Source organism: Podarcis pityusensis, assembly GCF_964106645.2.
Source record: "Podarcis pityusensis genome assembly, chromosome: 10".
NCBI classification, from domain to species: Eukaryota; Metazoa; Chordata; class Lepidosauria; order Squamata; family Lacertidae; genus Podarcis; species Podarcis pityusensis.
Window position 1 is genome coordinate 4,164,002 of NC_138035.1, and position 16,110 is coordinate 4,180,111.

Sequence of the window (16,110 nt, forward strand, 5' to 3'; positions counted from 1 at the left end):
CAACCTTCCCTCCACAAATCAGTATCACTATGAGGCTGAACTGAACAGCTTGCTCCAGAGTTTTAAGAGATACGTTTCTGTGGTGTGGTGGTTAAGAGCGGTGGACTCTAATCTGGTGAGCTGGGTTCGCTTCCCCGCTCCTCCACATGCAGGCTGCTGGGTGACCTTGGGCCAGTCACACTTCTTTGAACTCTCTCAGCCCCACTCACCTCACAAGGTGTCTGTTGTGGGGGTGGAAGGGAAAGGAGATTTTTAGCCTCTTTGAGACTCCTTCAAGTAGAGAAAAGCAGGATATAAAAACTAACTTCATAAATAAGAATTCTGTGGAAAAGGACCACCCCTGCCATGATGATGAAAACTATATGTTTGGATTTTGCTGTATTATACCAACCTGTGGAATATGACAGTTCGCAGTTTCAAAATCTATTTGGCCACAGTGGGTTGACAGTCTGGACATGAAAACCTCTGGAAGATCTTTTGAATCAATGCCTATGCGAAAGCAGTGGTACCAGTCCTTGCAGTTTCCTTCACAGTAAACCATAGTTAGGTCACCACTGGGCCTCCTGTACCCTTCCTTCAAGAAACATAGTGACCAGCAGCCTTCAAACAAGGAAGGTAAAATATCTGAGCAATAGGTTAGTGTATCCTTCCATCCCTCTGGGCATGATCGAGACACAGTAATGTAACTCTCGTTCAAGATTTGTCTCTTCTTGGGAGGAACAGCATCAATTTCCACTTGAAAATATTTGTCTTGTCCTTCAAAATAGGTTTCCCCACTGTACTGTATTATTTCTTTTGCAATCCAGGGTCTAATGGCAGCCATATCCTTTTGTGTGAACTGTAATTGGGCAGCAGAAGCAATCAGATGGGCAATGGCACATGTGAAAGGACCGTAGTCACTGGAATTACCTTGCATGGGTATATCAGTTGGTGCAAAAAATGACCAGTCCGCAAAACTATAGGGATATTTTGAATCAATCTCATACAGACATGCTAAGAAGGATGTTATTGCATCAATCACAGAGTGGTTCAATCCATGTTTGGAATCTAGATAGAGCATGGTCTTCTTTTTAAAAATGATTACTATCAGAATCCAGTGGACTTCTCTGTCATTTACTGGAATAATCAAAACATCTTTCTTTAGCACTCCAAATCTCAAACAGTTCTTCAGAACTTGCACTGGCAATCTTTGACATATCTGCATGAAGTGGCAAGTACGGTAACTGGGGAAATTGTTCCATCGTGACCTAGCTCTTTGGCCATGATCACCCTGGAGGCAAGAAAGGCATCTATTATGCGATCATTTATCCAGTTTGATCCTTTCAGTGTGTTTATGTCATAGTCATACACACAGATGTTGCCAACTGAACCCACAAGTCCCATGGTTTGTAGACTGAGTGTGGGGAAGGTACAGTTGTGCCATGGGGGAACTGATGTACAAATCAGTGATTTGTGCAAACACTTCTCACTTTGTGTTGAGAATATGGGGCTGCTATCAAAAGAATCAATATTGGTCACTGTTAAATCCTCTTTCCCACTTTTTGGAGTGGAGGTAATCTGAGGCTGAGTGCTTTCCAGGTGTCTCATAGTCAGTTGGTGATCTTAAGGAGTCAAATCCCTCAGCAGCCTGCACTGAATCAGATGCTGGAGCTACTGTTATCTTTTCCTGCAGTCTAGGAAACTTCCTTCCTGATCTACTCTTCTGTCTTTTATTTCACTTCAACTGTGTGAGCTGCAACTGGCAAGGCTTCCCTGGTTCTGGTGGCATGCCGATAGATTTTGTGGCAGCTATAATATGGTAACAAGTCCTGGATGCTGTTGGTTTCTGCTTTCCTTCACTGTGCAGCGAAAGGGCTTGTCACGAGACAGGTGTTTACATTCCACAGTCTGTACTGTTGGAGTTTCTCACGGGAAAGGGAGACTGGATGTGACGTACACTGGTTTCCTGTTTTTCACTGTTCTTTGCAGTTTCACTGTGTGATTCTCTCCGAGCTGTCGAGGAGAGAGGATGCATTTTTCTGCTCCGGCAGAGGCAAGATGTCTTTCTGTAATATAACAGCTTTAAACTATAAATAAAGCAATTTAGAGTATGCAGCACGTACTCCTCATCCTTCCGCTGGGCACGGGACTCTGCTTTAAACCAACACGTGGTTATGGGCTCCAGAAGTCGAATCGGAGTGCCGGCAAAGCATCGGAATGCAGAGGGACAGATCGGAACAGAATCTGCTCTGCGCGTAAAGGTGATTGATGAGGTATGTGCTACTGCTCCGGGCAGCCTGCCAGCTTCTAGTTAATGGCTTTATGGCTGGACTTTGAACTTTTAAAGCCGTTTTGCCGGGAATAGGCAAAAGGCTCCCAGGCACAAGTTACTATGCTGGGGAAATCGAAAGTAACTTTTAAGTGCGCTTTTGGAATAAAGCAGCTGCAGCAGTGACGCAGCAAGATTTAAAGCAGCATATATGACGCTGAAGGCTAATGCCAGAGTCATGATGGCCCTTCAGGATGCTTGTGGGATTCCTAAGCTCAACAAGAAAAATTATGCGGACTGGGTTCTGTATGCAGAGGCAATTCTGCGGAAAGAGGGTTTGTTTGAGGTGATTACAGAAACCCCCCCAGCTCCAGTTACAGATGCATGGGAAGCTAAGGATTCCAAAGCAAGGGGAACTCTTACATTGATAGTATCCCCAGAAGAGCTCTGTCTATTGCGTGATAAGACCTCAGCCAGAGAAATTTGGGACGCTTTGAGAGAGGCTCACTTAAGGACAGAAGCTGGATCCACTATGTTTTACTTTAACAAGCTGCATAATATGGCTCTTGCTGAAGGTGGAGATGTGCGTTTACATCTGATGGAGATGCAAAATCTGAGACATGAGCTGCAACAGAGAGGACTCAACTTTCCAGAGGCTGTGTATTCTTTCATGATACTACAATCTTTGGGTTCAGGTTGGGAGTCTGTTGCAACCCAGATTGCTGTGCAGCCAACTGCTCAGCTGACAGTGGACTTTGTTACTGCCGTGATTTTAAATGAAGCAGATCGCCGGGGTGCTAGCTGCATGGGCAAGGGGGAGTCTTCACAGACGTCATCCCATAGTGCAGTGGAACCACCAGATGGTGCCAAAGCTTTGAAGGCAGTGAAATGCTACTCGTGTGGACGTCTAGGCCATATGAAGAGGGAGTGCAGATATCCCAGGGCCAAGACAGAGCAGCACAGCGAAAGCTCATCGCGCGGAAAAGGCCGAGGCAAAGGCAAAGGTCCGGTGTCTAAGACAACGCAGCACAAGGCTATGGTTTCACGCTTCACTCCAAAGGTTGCAGAGGTCCAGAAGACGTCTAGATCTTTCTTCGCTGTTGATTCAGCGGCGACCCACCACATGTGCAACGATAAGAGACTGTTTGTGTCTTTTACACCGCAGGAAGGTGCGATTCACCAGGCGGATGACCACACTATTCCCAGTAAAGGCTACGGAACTGTTGTTCTTCACAGTTTGGACTTATCGATACAGAATGTGCTTTACGTGCCAGACGCCAAACATAATCTGCTCAGCGTTGGACAGCTGAATGAGCGGAACATTGACGTTTCCTTCAAGAACAAGAAGTGCATCATCACAAAGAAAAATGATTATGTATTGCATGCAGAAAATGTTGATCGTTTGTTTGTTTTGTATTATGATGATGTTGTGCAGGATGACACTTGTTGCATTGCAGGTTCTAACAAAAGTTTGCATGCAGAATGTATTCACGATTTTCATAGAAAATTTGGTCATTTGCATTTTGAGGCAGTATCTAAAATGCCTGCCTTGGTTGAAGGTATGACTATTAAACCCTGCAGGTACCACATGAAGTGCAAAGCATGCGCAGCAAACAAGGTGAAAATGGCTGCGAAAGGTAAGGTGTCTAGTAGGCAAGCTACGGAACCATACCAGGTTGTTCATGCAGATTTGGTTGGACCACTAGCGCCCTCTTTGGGTGGAAATAGGTACTTCATGGTTCTCATTGATGCATTTTCTAGATATATTTTTGTGTACAATCTCAAGCAGAAATCGGAGGCTTTTCCTAGGTTCAAGGAATTCTGTGCTTGGTTGGAAAATGTGCACGGTAAGAAGATAAAGACTCTTTTCAGTGATCGCGGGGGGGAATTCACTTCTCAGCAGTTTGAAGCTTTTCTGACTGAGAAAGGAATTCAACACGATTTGTCTAGTCCTCGCTCGCCATGGCAGAATGGACTTGCGGAAAGGGCAAATCAGACATTGCTTCAAGGGTTAAAAACCTTGCTGCATGATGCCAATCTTCCAGAGAGTTATTGGGCCGAATCTCTCTCGTGTTTTGTTTACAGTTACAATCGCAGGTTATCTTCAGCGATTGGTTGTACCCCCTATGAGAAGATGTTTGGCAAGAAGCCATACATCAAACACATGAAAATTTTTGGTTCTGACATGTGGGTTCAATCACCACAAAATTCCAAGTTAGACAAGCGTGGATTGCATGGTATCTTTCTAGGTTATCAGAAAGGGTCTTACAGAATAATGATGACTGACTCTAAGACAATTAAGCTCACGAGAAGTGTTGAGTACAATGCAAAGTGGGGGGAGAATGTGGGAATTTTCCAATGTTATCCTGATGACGGTGATGAGACTGAGGATAGTCAAGAGCAACCACAACAACCCACACCCACTAATGAAAGTTCTGAGTCTGAATCTGAAACTGAATCGGGTGATTCAGAGGATTTCAAGAGTGCGAAAGCCTCTATGCGACCCTCTGAAAGCTCTGATCAAGAATTGGAGGAACCATTGTTCACAGTAGGTCGTTTTTCTCCTAAGAAGGAAGAGGAGAGTGTTGAAGACTTAAGGCTAATTCGTAGGTCACAGAGAGCCACAAAAGGCAGACCTCCAAAGAGATTTGCTGATGAGTTTGCTACGATAGCAGTAACAGCTGTTAAAAGCTCCAAGAAGGTATTTGAACCTTCAAGTTTCCAAGACATCCAGGGTTTGGATTCAAAGGAAGCTGAGCCATGGTTAAATGCCATGAAGGCTGAGCTTGATTCCTTAGAAAGGAACAAAACATGGGAGCTAGTTCCAGTAGTTCCAGGAATGAAACTGCTTGGAAGCAAATGGGTCTTCAAAGCGAAGACAGATCAAAATGGCAAGATAGTCAGACACAAAGCCAGATTGGTAGCCAGAGGTTTTGCACAGGTACCAGGTGAAGACTATCACGAGACCTATTCACCCACAGTGAGATATGAAAGCATTAGGCTTATGCTCAAGCTAGCTGCAGAGGAAAATCTACACATTAGTCACCATGATATTAATACAGCTTTTCTGTACGGATCTCTAGATGAATCACTTTATATGCTTCCACCTGATGGCGTACAGGTAAAACAGGGATTTGTTTGTGCTCTGAAGAAATCCCTTTATGGTCTCAAACAAAGTGCACGGTGTTGGCACACAAAACTCACTGAAGTATTGTTTTCTCTAGGTTTTCAGCAAGGGAAAGCTGATCCATGTGTATTTGTCAAAGAGGAGGGGCAAAAGAAACTGTACTGTTTGTTTTATGTTGATGATTTATTATTCTTTTGGAAAGATGTCGCAATGTACAATAACGCCCTAGCTCAACTGAAAGAGCACTTTGACATGAAAGATCTTGGTGAGGTAAACAACTACCTATCTCTGGAAATAGAGAGAGATCAAGATGGTAACATTCTAGTACACCAGTCACGGAAAATTGCTGATGTGTTAAGCAAACTAAATCTGATGGATGCTAACCCTGTAGACACACCGATGACAACAGGTTATCAGGTAGATGACACTGAAGAAGCATTTTCTGACACTACACTGTACAGGAGTGTGCTAGGCAAGCTAAACTTCATTGCCAGATGTTCAAGACCAGACATTGCTGTTAGCTGTAATTTGCTAAGCAGACAAGTCAACAATCCTAGTGTCAAGGATTGGAAAGCTCTGAAACGCATAGCGCGGTATTTGAAAGGCACTATGCATTACAGACTGAGATTTAACAATCAGAAGTCTGGTGGTCTTGAGATGTTTGCAGATGCAAGTTTTGGAAGTGACACTACAGACAGGAAAAGTACGTCTGGAGTTTGCTACATGTACAATCAAGGTCTGTTTGATTGGTCATGCAAGAAGCAAACAACAGTTAGTTTAAGTACTTGTGAAGCCGAACTGAATGCACTATCGTATTCACTTAAGGATTGTGAATGGTTAATACAATTGTGCAAAGATATGAAAATTCCTGTCAAATGTCCAATCCAGGTTTACCAGGACAACAAAGCATGTTTGGCTTTGCTGAAGTCTGAAGGTTGTAAGCAAAGCACGAAGCACTTGCAATTAAAGTTGCAGCATGCTAGGGAATGTATTCAGAAGGGACTCATAACGGTGTCCTATATGCCAGGTAATGAAATTCCTGCTGATGTATTGTCCAAGATTGTATCAAGGGATCAACACTGTACCTATGTGCAGAAGTTGGGTTTGTACTGATATTGTACAAACACGCTGCCCAGTGATGTTCACAGAAAGGGGGAGGATGTTGGTTTCTGCTTTCCTTCACTGTGCAGCGAAAGGGCTTGTCACGAGACAGGTGTTTACATTCCACAGTCTGTACTGTTGGAGTTTCTCACGGGAAAGGGAGACTGGATGTGACGTACACTGGTTTCCTGTTTTTCACTGTACTTTGCAGTTTCACTTTGTGATTCTCTCCGAGCTGTCAGGGAGAGAGGATGCATTTCTGCTCCAGCAGAGGCAAGATGTCTTTCTGTAATATACCAGCTTTGAACTATAAATAAAGCAACCAAGAGTATGCAGCACGTACTCCTCATCCTTCCGCTGGGCACGGGACTCTGCTTTAAACTAACATTAAAGTGGTACCTCAGGTTAAGAACTTAATTCCTCCCGGAAGTCCATTCTTAACCTGAAACTGTTCTTAACCTAGACACCACTTTAGCTAATGGGGCCTCCCGCTGCCACCGCACGATTTCTGTTCTCATCCTGAAGCAAAGTTCTTAACCCGAAGTACTATTTCTGGATTAGCAGAGTCTGTAACCTGATGTGTCTGTAACCTGACGCATCTGTAACCCAAGGTACCACTGTACTCTCATAGAAAGGCGAGTCCTACTTTATTTGCTTTTGAGTGCACACAGATGCACTCGCCTTGCATGCTTGAGTACAGCAACTCCAGGGCATGAGTTAAGTAGGGGCCACGTGTAGAGCAATTCCCAAGCTGAGGTCAAAAACATACACAGGGGCATCAGGACTTCTTCAGTAATAGTTTACTGAGCTTTCAAAGCATACACTTCTCCCTGGGTCCCCAGTGAGGCACAAAACTTTGCTTCTCAGAGCAAATCCAGTTTCAGCAGTAAAAAAAAATACAGCACATAGGATACCTAAGTCAGGCAGACACACCGGCAGAAGGGAGCAAGGGAGGAAAGAGGCAGGAAGGACACAGGGCAATGGATGTGTGTCTTTCGCTTCCTGTCGTCTGGGACATAGGCGCCGACTCCATGGGGCCTGAGGGGGCCCGAGCCCCCTCAAAAATTCTTTTGGGGGGGCTCTGCCCCCCCAATAATTTAAGAAAATTACCCGTATTTTTCTCTCTATTACATGCAGATTTTTTTCTCCTAAAAAGGAAGGGGAAATGTCTGTGCGTGTTATGGAGCGAATGTGGGGGGGCGGGGGTCCCTGGAGCCGATTAGGGGAGCGCAGGAACAAAAATCAGCAAAAATCAAATCCTGCGTTGCATCGGAGAGGGAAACCTGAAAAGAGGAAGTGGCTGCTTTCCTGCATTCTGCCTCAGGGTCTTACTGCCCACCCGCTTGTGTTTCACTGCTGTGTTTGCTCAAACGGAACAAAGAGCAGGCAAATCACCTCCCCTCCAGGCAAGCAGAGGGGAAAGCAGAGGTCTTTCCTTCTAATTCCTCTCTGTGCTCCTCGCAGGCAGCCAGAAAACATGCAGGAGAGAGAGAGCTGGCTTCGGTTTGGGGAAACTTTTGCCTTTCTTTCCTCCCTCCCCTTAAATCCCTCTCCTGCATTCTTAGCCAGCTGCTTCTCTGCACCCCGCTCTCGTTCTCCTTGTCCCTTCTGTGTTCTTCCTTCCCCACTTAAAATGTAGGTACAAAGCATGGATCCACATGGATCCTCAGGATCTTTGGATTGGGCCACCCCAAATTCACAATCAGATCACATAGCAGCCTGCCCCCCCAAAATCACACACCCACTGTTGCCTGGGGCTGCAATGGTGCAAAAACGTGGTTAAAAAGCATGGATCCACATGGATCCTCAGGATCTTTGGATTGGGCCACCCCAAATTCACCATCAGATCACATAGCAGCCTGCCCGCCAAAAATCACACACCCACTGTTGCCTGGGGCTGCAATGGTGCAAAAACGTGGTTAAAAAGCATGGATCCACATGGATCCTCAGGATCTTTGGATTGGGCCACCCCAAATTCACCATCAGATCACATAGCAGCCTGCCCGCCAAAAATCACACACCCACTGTTGCCTGGGGCTGCAATGGTGCAAAAACGTGGTTAAAAAGCATGGATCCACATGGATCCTCAGGATCTTTGGATTGGGCCACCCCAAATTCACCATCAGATCACATAGCCTGCCCCCCAAAAATCACACACCCACTGTTGCCTGGGACTGCAATGGTGCAAAAATGTGGTTAAAAAGCATGGATCCACATGGATCCTCAGGATCTTTGCATTGGGTCACCCCAAATTCACCATCCGATCACATGTCTGTGGCCACAGCATGAAGCACAAAAATGATACATCCACTGTTTCATTCAGAATTTTTCCCCTTGTTTTCCTCCTCTAAAAACGATGTGCGTGTTATGGTCAGGTGCGTGTTATAGAGCGAAAAATACGGTATTAGTTCGGCCTCATTACGCCCCCCCCCCGGCGATTCTCTGCCAGCCGCTTCATTCCGCTTCCACGCGCCTCGGATAGAGGCTACCTTCTGTCGCCTCCGTCACTTCCCGGCTTCGTCTCCCTTCGTCCCCGCCCACTCTTGGTTCTTCGGCGCTCCTGCGAGTCAGCCGGCAACAGCGGAGACTGCGACCCGCTCCGACCGGCGCTCCTGCGAGTCAGCCGGCAACAGCGGAGACTGCGACCCGCTCCGAACCGGCGCTCTCCAGGCGTGAAAAACCCACGAGGGGGTCTTCCCATCCGCCGCCCGGAGCTGCGCACAGCTTCTCTGCTGGAAGCGCGAAGTCGCCAAGGGGATGGAGCACGGGAAAAGCAGGAGGAGGAGACTGGAGGTGCCCAACATAAAACTGTAACGGCATTCAGCACTCCGCCTCCCCGGTGGGATCCCGCACGGGCGGCCGGGCAAATGACGAGCCGAGGGAGAAAGTCTGCCTTTCAGCCCCGGCTGACTGACAGCGGGTTCAAAGCGCAGTCGCCGCTCCGGCTTTCTCTGCACCGGCCACGCCCGCTCCCCGCCAGCCTAGTTGGCTCCACCCTCCCCGGTATGGGCCCCCCCAATATTTTTTATAAGTCGGCGCCCCTGGTCTGGGAGGGAAGTCAGCAACTCAGCATCTGCAGGGGCTTCATGAAGCAAAGCTTTCTGCCGGCTGCTTCCAGGCAAATGGGCATCCCAGAAACACGCACTGTGATCTGTGGGATGTTGCCATATCAATTGTTTTTGGAAGGTTATCACAATGTGGTCTAGAAACCAGTATTGGACAATATATTGCCCAGCCCTAATTCTCACTGACCACCACCCTCACCCCTTCTCTATTGAAAGGTACTTTACATCTTAGATTATAATCACACTGTTTGACATTGCTTTCAATATTTCATTACTATACAGTTTTACACATAAATACCAGAACTTCACATACACAAAATGTGTTAAAGACTGATTTCCTGCTGAGTTTATTTCTGTGAAGAAAAGAGTGGACTCTGAGAGGACGATGTCCCGCACTCCATACATCTAAATGGGTTCTTCCATGTGTGAGTCCCTGGATGTTCCTTAAACACTCCATTGTAAATAAAGCACTTTTGCAATCTTTTCATTAAACTGCTTCTCCTCTAGGAGTTTGTGGATGGTTTGAAGGGTTTCAATTCCTAAAGTTCTTCCTGTCCATTAGTCTGTTGATTTAGAACTTCCACTAGGACTGAACCTCTATCTACTTTCCTGATATTTATAAGGTTTGTGTTTTGTGTGAGTTTGTTGACGTAAATCAAGGGTTCCTCTCTGACTGAAGCTCCTTCCACAGTCCATACATCTAAATGGTTTCTCCGCTGTGTGTCTGCTGATGTTTTCTAAGGTGTACACTCTGCCTGAAGCTCTTTCCGCACTCCAGGCATTTAAATGGTTTCTCCCCTGTATGAGTCCGTTGATGTCTTCTAAGGCTTCCATTATCACTAAAGCTCATTCCGCACTCTATACATTTATATGGTTTCTCCCCTGTGTGAATCCGCTGGTGTAATTTAAGGTCTCCATTCCGACTGGAGCACTTTCCGCACTCCAGGCATTTAAATGGTTTCTCCCCTGTGTGAGTCCGTTGATGTCTTCTAAGGTTTCCATTATGACTAAAGCCCTTTCCGCACTCTATACATTTAAATGGTTTCTCCCCTGTGTGAGTCTGTTGATGTGTTCTAAGGTTTCCATTACCAGTAAAGCTCTTTCCGCACTCCAGGCATTTATATGGTTTCTTCCCTGTGTGAATCTGCTGGTGTAATTTAAGGTCTCCATTCTGACTGAAGCTCTTTCTGCACTCCAGGCATTTAAATGGTTTCTCCCCTGTGTGAGTCCGTTGATGTGTTCTAAGGTTTCCACTATCAGTGAAAAGTTTCCCACACTCCATACCTTTAAATGGTTTCTCCCCTGTTGGAGGTCATTGATGTGAACTATGTGTGCTCATTCAATGAACATAGTCCACATTTCACACATTTTAATTTCTATTCCTAATGGGGGGGGAGGTGCCCCATTCCCTGGAGTTTTGACTGCCTTCTCCATCTCCTTCTTCAGAGTGGGAGGAAAGGGAATCCTGTTTTGGTTTCAAGGAAGAGAACAAAGGGAAAGAGAACACATCAAGCTCCATTAGCACCTTCTCCTATTTCAACGTCTCCAACATTCCCTCACCTCCTACCCATGTTCCCATTTTTTAGGAAGTGAAGTTGCAATGTCATCAAATGATAATAATTCATGAGCAACTTTCAAAATCCTCAACCAATGTTCATAAAGCAGCTTGATTTTTTTAAAGAATGATGTGCTGTCTGATCTCGTGCCCGTCTTCAGACGCAGGACTATCATAAAATGACACTGAAAAGCAGGATATTCTAGGCAAAATGATAAACTGTACTTAGTGGAATATGTAGTACCTTGAAAATGTAGTATTGATTCACTAATGGACTGAAGTTGTGTTATTTCTGGGGACATGAGTTTATTCCTGTTCTGTCTTAAAGATCATAATCATACAGAGTCATGGGGTGTTAGGGGAGCTGTAGTACCTTTGCTGGGGGACATGTCATGCACCTTATGGGGTAATTTATCCACCATTGGTCCCCACCCTGCACCCAGCTCTCACCTGTGGCTTCCAGAAGCTGTCAGCATGCAACAGGGGCCACAATCCCAGGAACGGCTTCAACCGGCCGGCTAAATCAGGTGAGGATAGCTAATGGGTCTCAAATCCTTGGTTTATTAGGGAATTCTGCTGCAGGTGAAGGCAGGCCCTGGTGGATGGAGAGGAGGAGAACAACAGTGAATCCCACAGTCAAGAAAGCAGATTCTGCCCTTTCTGCAGGGGAAAGTGAAGGGCCGATGGGGCTCATCAACCGGGGAAGGAAGCCCATCGAGAAGGAAAACTCTGGTCGTAATACTTTGCTGCCTCGTGAGTTATCTTCAGGAGAAGAAAAGGCTATTGGGGGGGGGGGGGGACTTACACAAATCCAGAGTGGACTCTCTAAGATAGTTACATGGTGTCCTGCACACCTCCTTCCAGCCACTCCTGTAGCCAAGCTGGTGCCTAACGTACTGCTCTGCTTTCCCTGGGACCATATAAGCCCGGCTGAGTAGGGGGTCTTGTTGTCAAGCCAGCTCAGGACCCCCAAACACACTGCCCAGGCAGTGCTGCTAACACAGCAGTTTCAGGCACAGAGATGAGCTCAGATCTGTGTATCAAAGTCTCTACGATGTGGAACAAGAAAAACAGAAGCACTATTTACATCATACATCAATTAAAAAGTATTCAGAATATTTGTCTTTTGAAGAAAAGACCACCAAGTATTGGATGGCCCCTTCAAAGCTAATGGAAGTCTTGTGCCTGGAGCTTTTGGGGGTGCAGGACCAGGAAAGCTTCTGCCACCATTATCCTTCCAATCGGGATTCAGGCCTCATCATACGACAGAAACTGCCCTGGTTGTGCTCGTTGATAATCTCTGATGGGCTAGAGTCTGAGGGGAAAGCTGTTTCCTGGTTCTGCTGGATCTCTCAGCGGCTTTGGAGACCTGTGACCATGGTATCCTTCTGGACCCTCTAGGGGAGCTGGGGGCCCTGCTATGCAGTGGTTCCCCTCCTTCCTACTGAGCCATGTCCAGAAAGTGGTGTTGGGGGATGAGTGTTCAGACCCCCGGGCTCTCACTTGTGGGGTGCCTCAAGGCTCCATCCTCACCCCAATGCTTTTTAATATCTATATGAAGCTGCTGGGAGAGATCATCGGGGCTTTTGGCTGGGTTTTCACCAGTTTGTGGGTGATACCCAGCTGTTCTTCTCATTTAAATCAGAACCAGTGAAGGTGGTGAATGCCCTGTGTTGGTGCCTGGAGGTGGTTTGAAGATGGATGGTGGCTAACAGATTGAGTTTGAATCCTGACAATAAAGAAGAACTGTCCCTGGGGAACAGGGGGTGGGCAGGTGTCGGGGACCCCCTGGTCCTGATGGGGTAACTGTGCCCCTAAATAACCAGGTGTGCAGCCTAGGGATCATTTTGGACTCACAGCTGACCATGGAGGCGCAGCTCAATTCTGTGTCCAGGGCAGCAGTCTAGCAGCTCCATCTGGAACGCACGCTGAGACCCTCCTTCCCCGCAGACTGCCTCGCCAGAGTGGTGCATGCTCTGGTTATTTCCAGCTTGGACTACTGCTATGTGGTCTAGATGGGGCTACCTTTGAAGGTGACCCAGAAACTGCAACTGAATGGGAGCAGCCACCGAGACCGCATATCACTGCCCTTAAAGGACTTTACCTGGCTCCCACCAGATTTCCAAGCACAATTCAAATTGTTGGTGCTGACCTTTAAAGTGTCATGGTTGCATTTTCCAGGCATAGAAAAGTATTGATCTAATGCAGGCTTCCTGAAACTTGGCAGTTTCCTTTGTGCTGAGAGCTGGTGGTGCGATAAGTTGTGATGAGGTTATGAAGAAACTTTCTTGTTTTGGGGAACCAGATGAAGCTGGTTTAAACTGGAGTGAGCCAGGCTTGTTATCTAGTCCCAAGGTTACTCTGACATTTAATAGAATATAAATTACAAGGCCGAAAGGCACCTGGTCCCACTTCCTAGTCTGCTATTTCTCTACTCTGCATGTGTAATTCTTAGTTGAGTGCTGTTTTGGTATGCTAAGTTAGGGTTTTACGTAAGTTAAGTTTTTGCTATTTTGGGGATCCTGTTATGCTTCTTTGCCTTCAGTAATAAATTTATTTGCTGAATGAGAATGTTATGGAGCAGCAAGATCTGCAACCTGAAGCCCTCAACAGCCTCGGCCCTGTAGACCTGAAGGAGCATCTCCACCAACATTGCTCAGTCTGGACAGGGAGGTCCTCCTTCGAAGGTCTTCTGCTGATTCCCCCCCTGCGAGAAGTGAAGTTATAGGGAACGAGGCAGAGGGTGAGGAAATGGGCAACATTCTGACATTTAGAAGACAGCTGAAGGCAGCCTGGACTTTGAAAGTCATCTAATCTTCCTTGCTGTACTATACTGTATTGTTTTAATTAGTGTTTTTATGGAGCAGTCAAGTAATTTCGTTGTCCCCGAGAGGGGGCAATGACAATAAAGATATTATTATTATTATTATTATTATTATCGGGAGGTTTTTAATGTCTGATGTTTTACTGCCTTTTATTTGTACTGGAACCAGGCAGTGGAAGAGAAACTTAAAGATGGAAGCCTGAGAGAGAGGAAAAGGTTTCTGGCTGCTTCCTGGGTGGGATTGCGGAAAGAAGAGCTGCTTCTGAGAAGGCCTCTCCCCTCCCCTCTTCCTGGACAGGGCAGGGGCTTGTGGGGGCTCATGGGGTGGGAAGAGGATGGAGCTTGCAGGAAGGAAGGGGTGGGGGGACACGTCCCCCCACTTTCCAGGGATCCCTCTCTGGTCTCCTTGAAGGGGTGGCCGATTCCTGGGCGGGAGGGAGAAGCGAGGCGGCCCCTCCGGAGATTCCCTGCGGGCGGCACGATGGAGAAGTGTCCCCAAAGACTGGTCTTCCTATCTCCCCCCCCCCGCATTGCTGCCGTTCCCTGCCCCAGGGATGCTCCCCCTCCCCACTTCCTCGACTCCCTCTCTCTGTCCCAGAGTCTCCCCTGCACCCAGAGGCCCACCTTGGCGCGGCTCAGCCCTCATCCCCCATCTTTCCATCCTGAGGGGCCACCCCAAGACGCACAGATTAGGGACAGCGGGTCTCTATCCAGGTGTCCCTCATGCCCGTTAACCCTTTCATGGCCTGGCTTTATCCGTGCGGAGCCCACAGGACCCCAGGGATGCCTACGCGGGGGAAACGGGGCAAGGGGGCCCTCGTGGGGACCCCCTGCGTAGATTCCCCATGTCCGCCGCTGCCAAGGCGCCTAAGGGGCCAAGGAAAGCCCCCTTCGCAGCACGCTCGCAGGGATCCAAGCCCCACGGAAGGCGCTTGGGGGAGCTGGCGGGGGTCTCTGGATCCTTTTCTCCCCTCTCCTCCGCGACCCCTATACCTCTTTGTTCTCGCTCCCGATTCTCCTTTCCTTTCCTGCAACATCCACGGGGGGGGGGGGTCCCCTGCCGCCCCTCCTCCCTTTTCCGAAAAGCGCCCCCCCCCGAGCTACGCCGCAGAGCAGCATTCCGGCGCAGAAGCTCCACTTGCGGGAGAAGCAGGCAGTTTGGGAGGAGGGCTCTCCCCCCTCATTCCGGAAGCAGAAGCCGGATTGGAGGAGGAGGAAGAGGCGAAAGAGGTGCGACATACGGGGGGGGGGGTTGAGGGTTGTGGGGGCGGGGTGAGAGGAGGACGTACCGGGAAGGGAGGAATTGTGGGGGGCGAAGGAGATGAAGGTTTTCTCCCTCCCTTCTTCCTTCTGGGGATGAGGAGAGCGGGGGAGGGCCTGATCCCGGAAATCCAGCTGCAAAGTGGGGTCCCCCCCTACAATGTTTACATTGCAAAATCCTTCCTGCCCCCCATGCCATGATCTTAGATCCATTCCACGTTTTAGGTATAGGTGCACATTGAGCAGCGGGTTGGGCTCTGTGACTCCTGTGTTACGGGGAAAATGGGGCTTGGGCTTTTGCACACACGCGCGCGCGCACACACACACACACCCGGCACTATTCATCCCTTGTGTCTCTGTCAGAGGTGGCACAATGAGGCCAGGAAGAGATCTGTTTCCGCGCAGAGCCCCCCCCCCCCCTGCAAGGAATGAAGCAGCCCGGAACTAAAGCGCGTTGCAATTTATACAGCCTAAGATAGTAGCCCCCCTATTACTGAGAGAGCACCCCAAAAACATCCCCGGCTGCGTCACAAAATGAGTTGTACACGGAAATCAGATCAGACTCCGAGTTCGTGTTTTGGCAACATGACAAGTCTGTCCGTCGGGATGCCTGGCGATTCCTGCTCCCTGCCTTTTCCTGGCCACCCTGAGAGATCGTCGGAAAGGGCGGATTTCTTGACTCCAGAATCCATCACCGCAGACCCGTTTCATTCAGGCATAGAGACCTGCTCTTTGGACAAGTCTGCTTGGATCATGTGGATCATCAATGGATCATCCATGATGTCATACCCTTCTCACGGGGGGGGGGGCCCTCAGGAAGAATCTCCTGCCACGTGACTGGGGGAGCCAGGAGGCTGACTGGGGTCAGACAGGGCTGCTGTTTTGCTCTCCGTACTATTTCAGCTCAGGTTTCACTGGCAGAAGTTACAT

At 48.0% G+C, this 16,110-nt stretch overlaps 4 protein-coding genes across 11 annotated transcripts in view; 1 reads left to right on the forward strand and 3 right to left on the reverse strand.

Moving 5' to 3' along the window:
- LOC308486318 (uncharacterized protein) overlaps nucleotides 1-13,509 on the reverse strand; it is a 49,689-nt gene extending 36,180 nt beyond the window's left edge. The window contains exon 1 of the mRNA XM_081023060.1: nucleotides 13,249-13,509. The gene's annotated coding sequence lies outside the window, so the exon portion shown is untranslated. The remainder of the gene's footprint in view (nucleotides 1-13,248) is intronic.
- Nucleotides 1-16,110, forward strand: part of LOC308486268 (uncharacterized protein) — a 157,083-nt gene that overhangs the window by 128,327 nt on the left and 12,646 nt on the right. The gene's annotated exons all lie outside the window — the stretch shown is intronic.
- The window catches only part of LOC308486423 (uncharacterized protein), a 55,121-nt gene that overhangs the window by 22,424 nt on the left and 16,587 nt on the right, over nucleotides 1-16,110 (reverse strand). Inside the window, exon 2 of one of the 2 annotated variants that reach the window (XM_081023265.1) lies at nucleotides 9,102-9,742. The exons of the other annotated variant lie outside the window; for it this stretch is intronic. The gene's annotated coding sequence lies outside the window, so the exon portion shown is untranslated. Of the gene's footprint in view, nucleotides 1-9,101; nucleotides 9,743-16,110 lie in introns of those variants that run through there. 2 annotated transcript variants of the gene reach the window in all.
- LOC308486304 (uncharacterized protein) overlaps nucleotides 1-16,110 on the reverse strand; it is a 174,763-nt gene that overhangs the window by 20,272 nt on the left and 138,381 nt on the right. For 3 of the 7 annotated variants that reach the window (XM_081023022.1, XM_081023023.1, XM_081023025.1), the window contains one exon: nucleotides 11,547-11,691. The exons of 2 other annotated variants lie outside the window; for them this stretch is intronic. The gene's annotated coding sequence lies outside the window, so the exon portion shown is untranslated. Of the gene's footprint in view, nucleotides 1-11,546; nucleotides 11,692-14,913; nucleotides 15,119-16,110 lie in introns of those variants that run through there. 2 more of the 7 variants (XM_081023026.1, XM_081023024.1) reach the window with 2 other exon arrangements.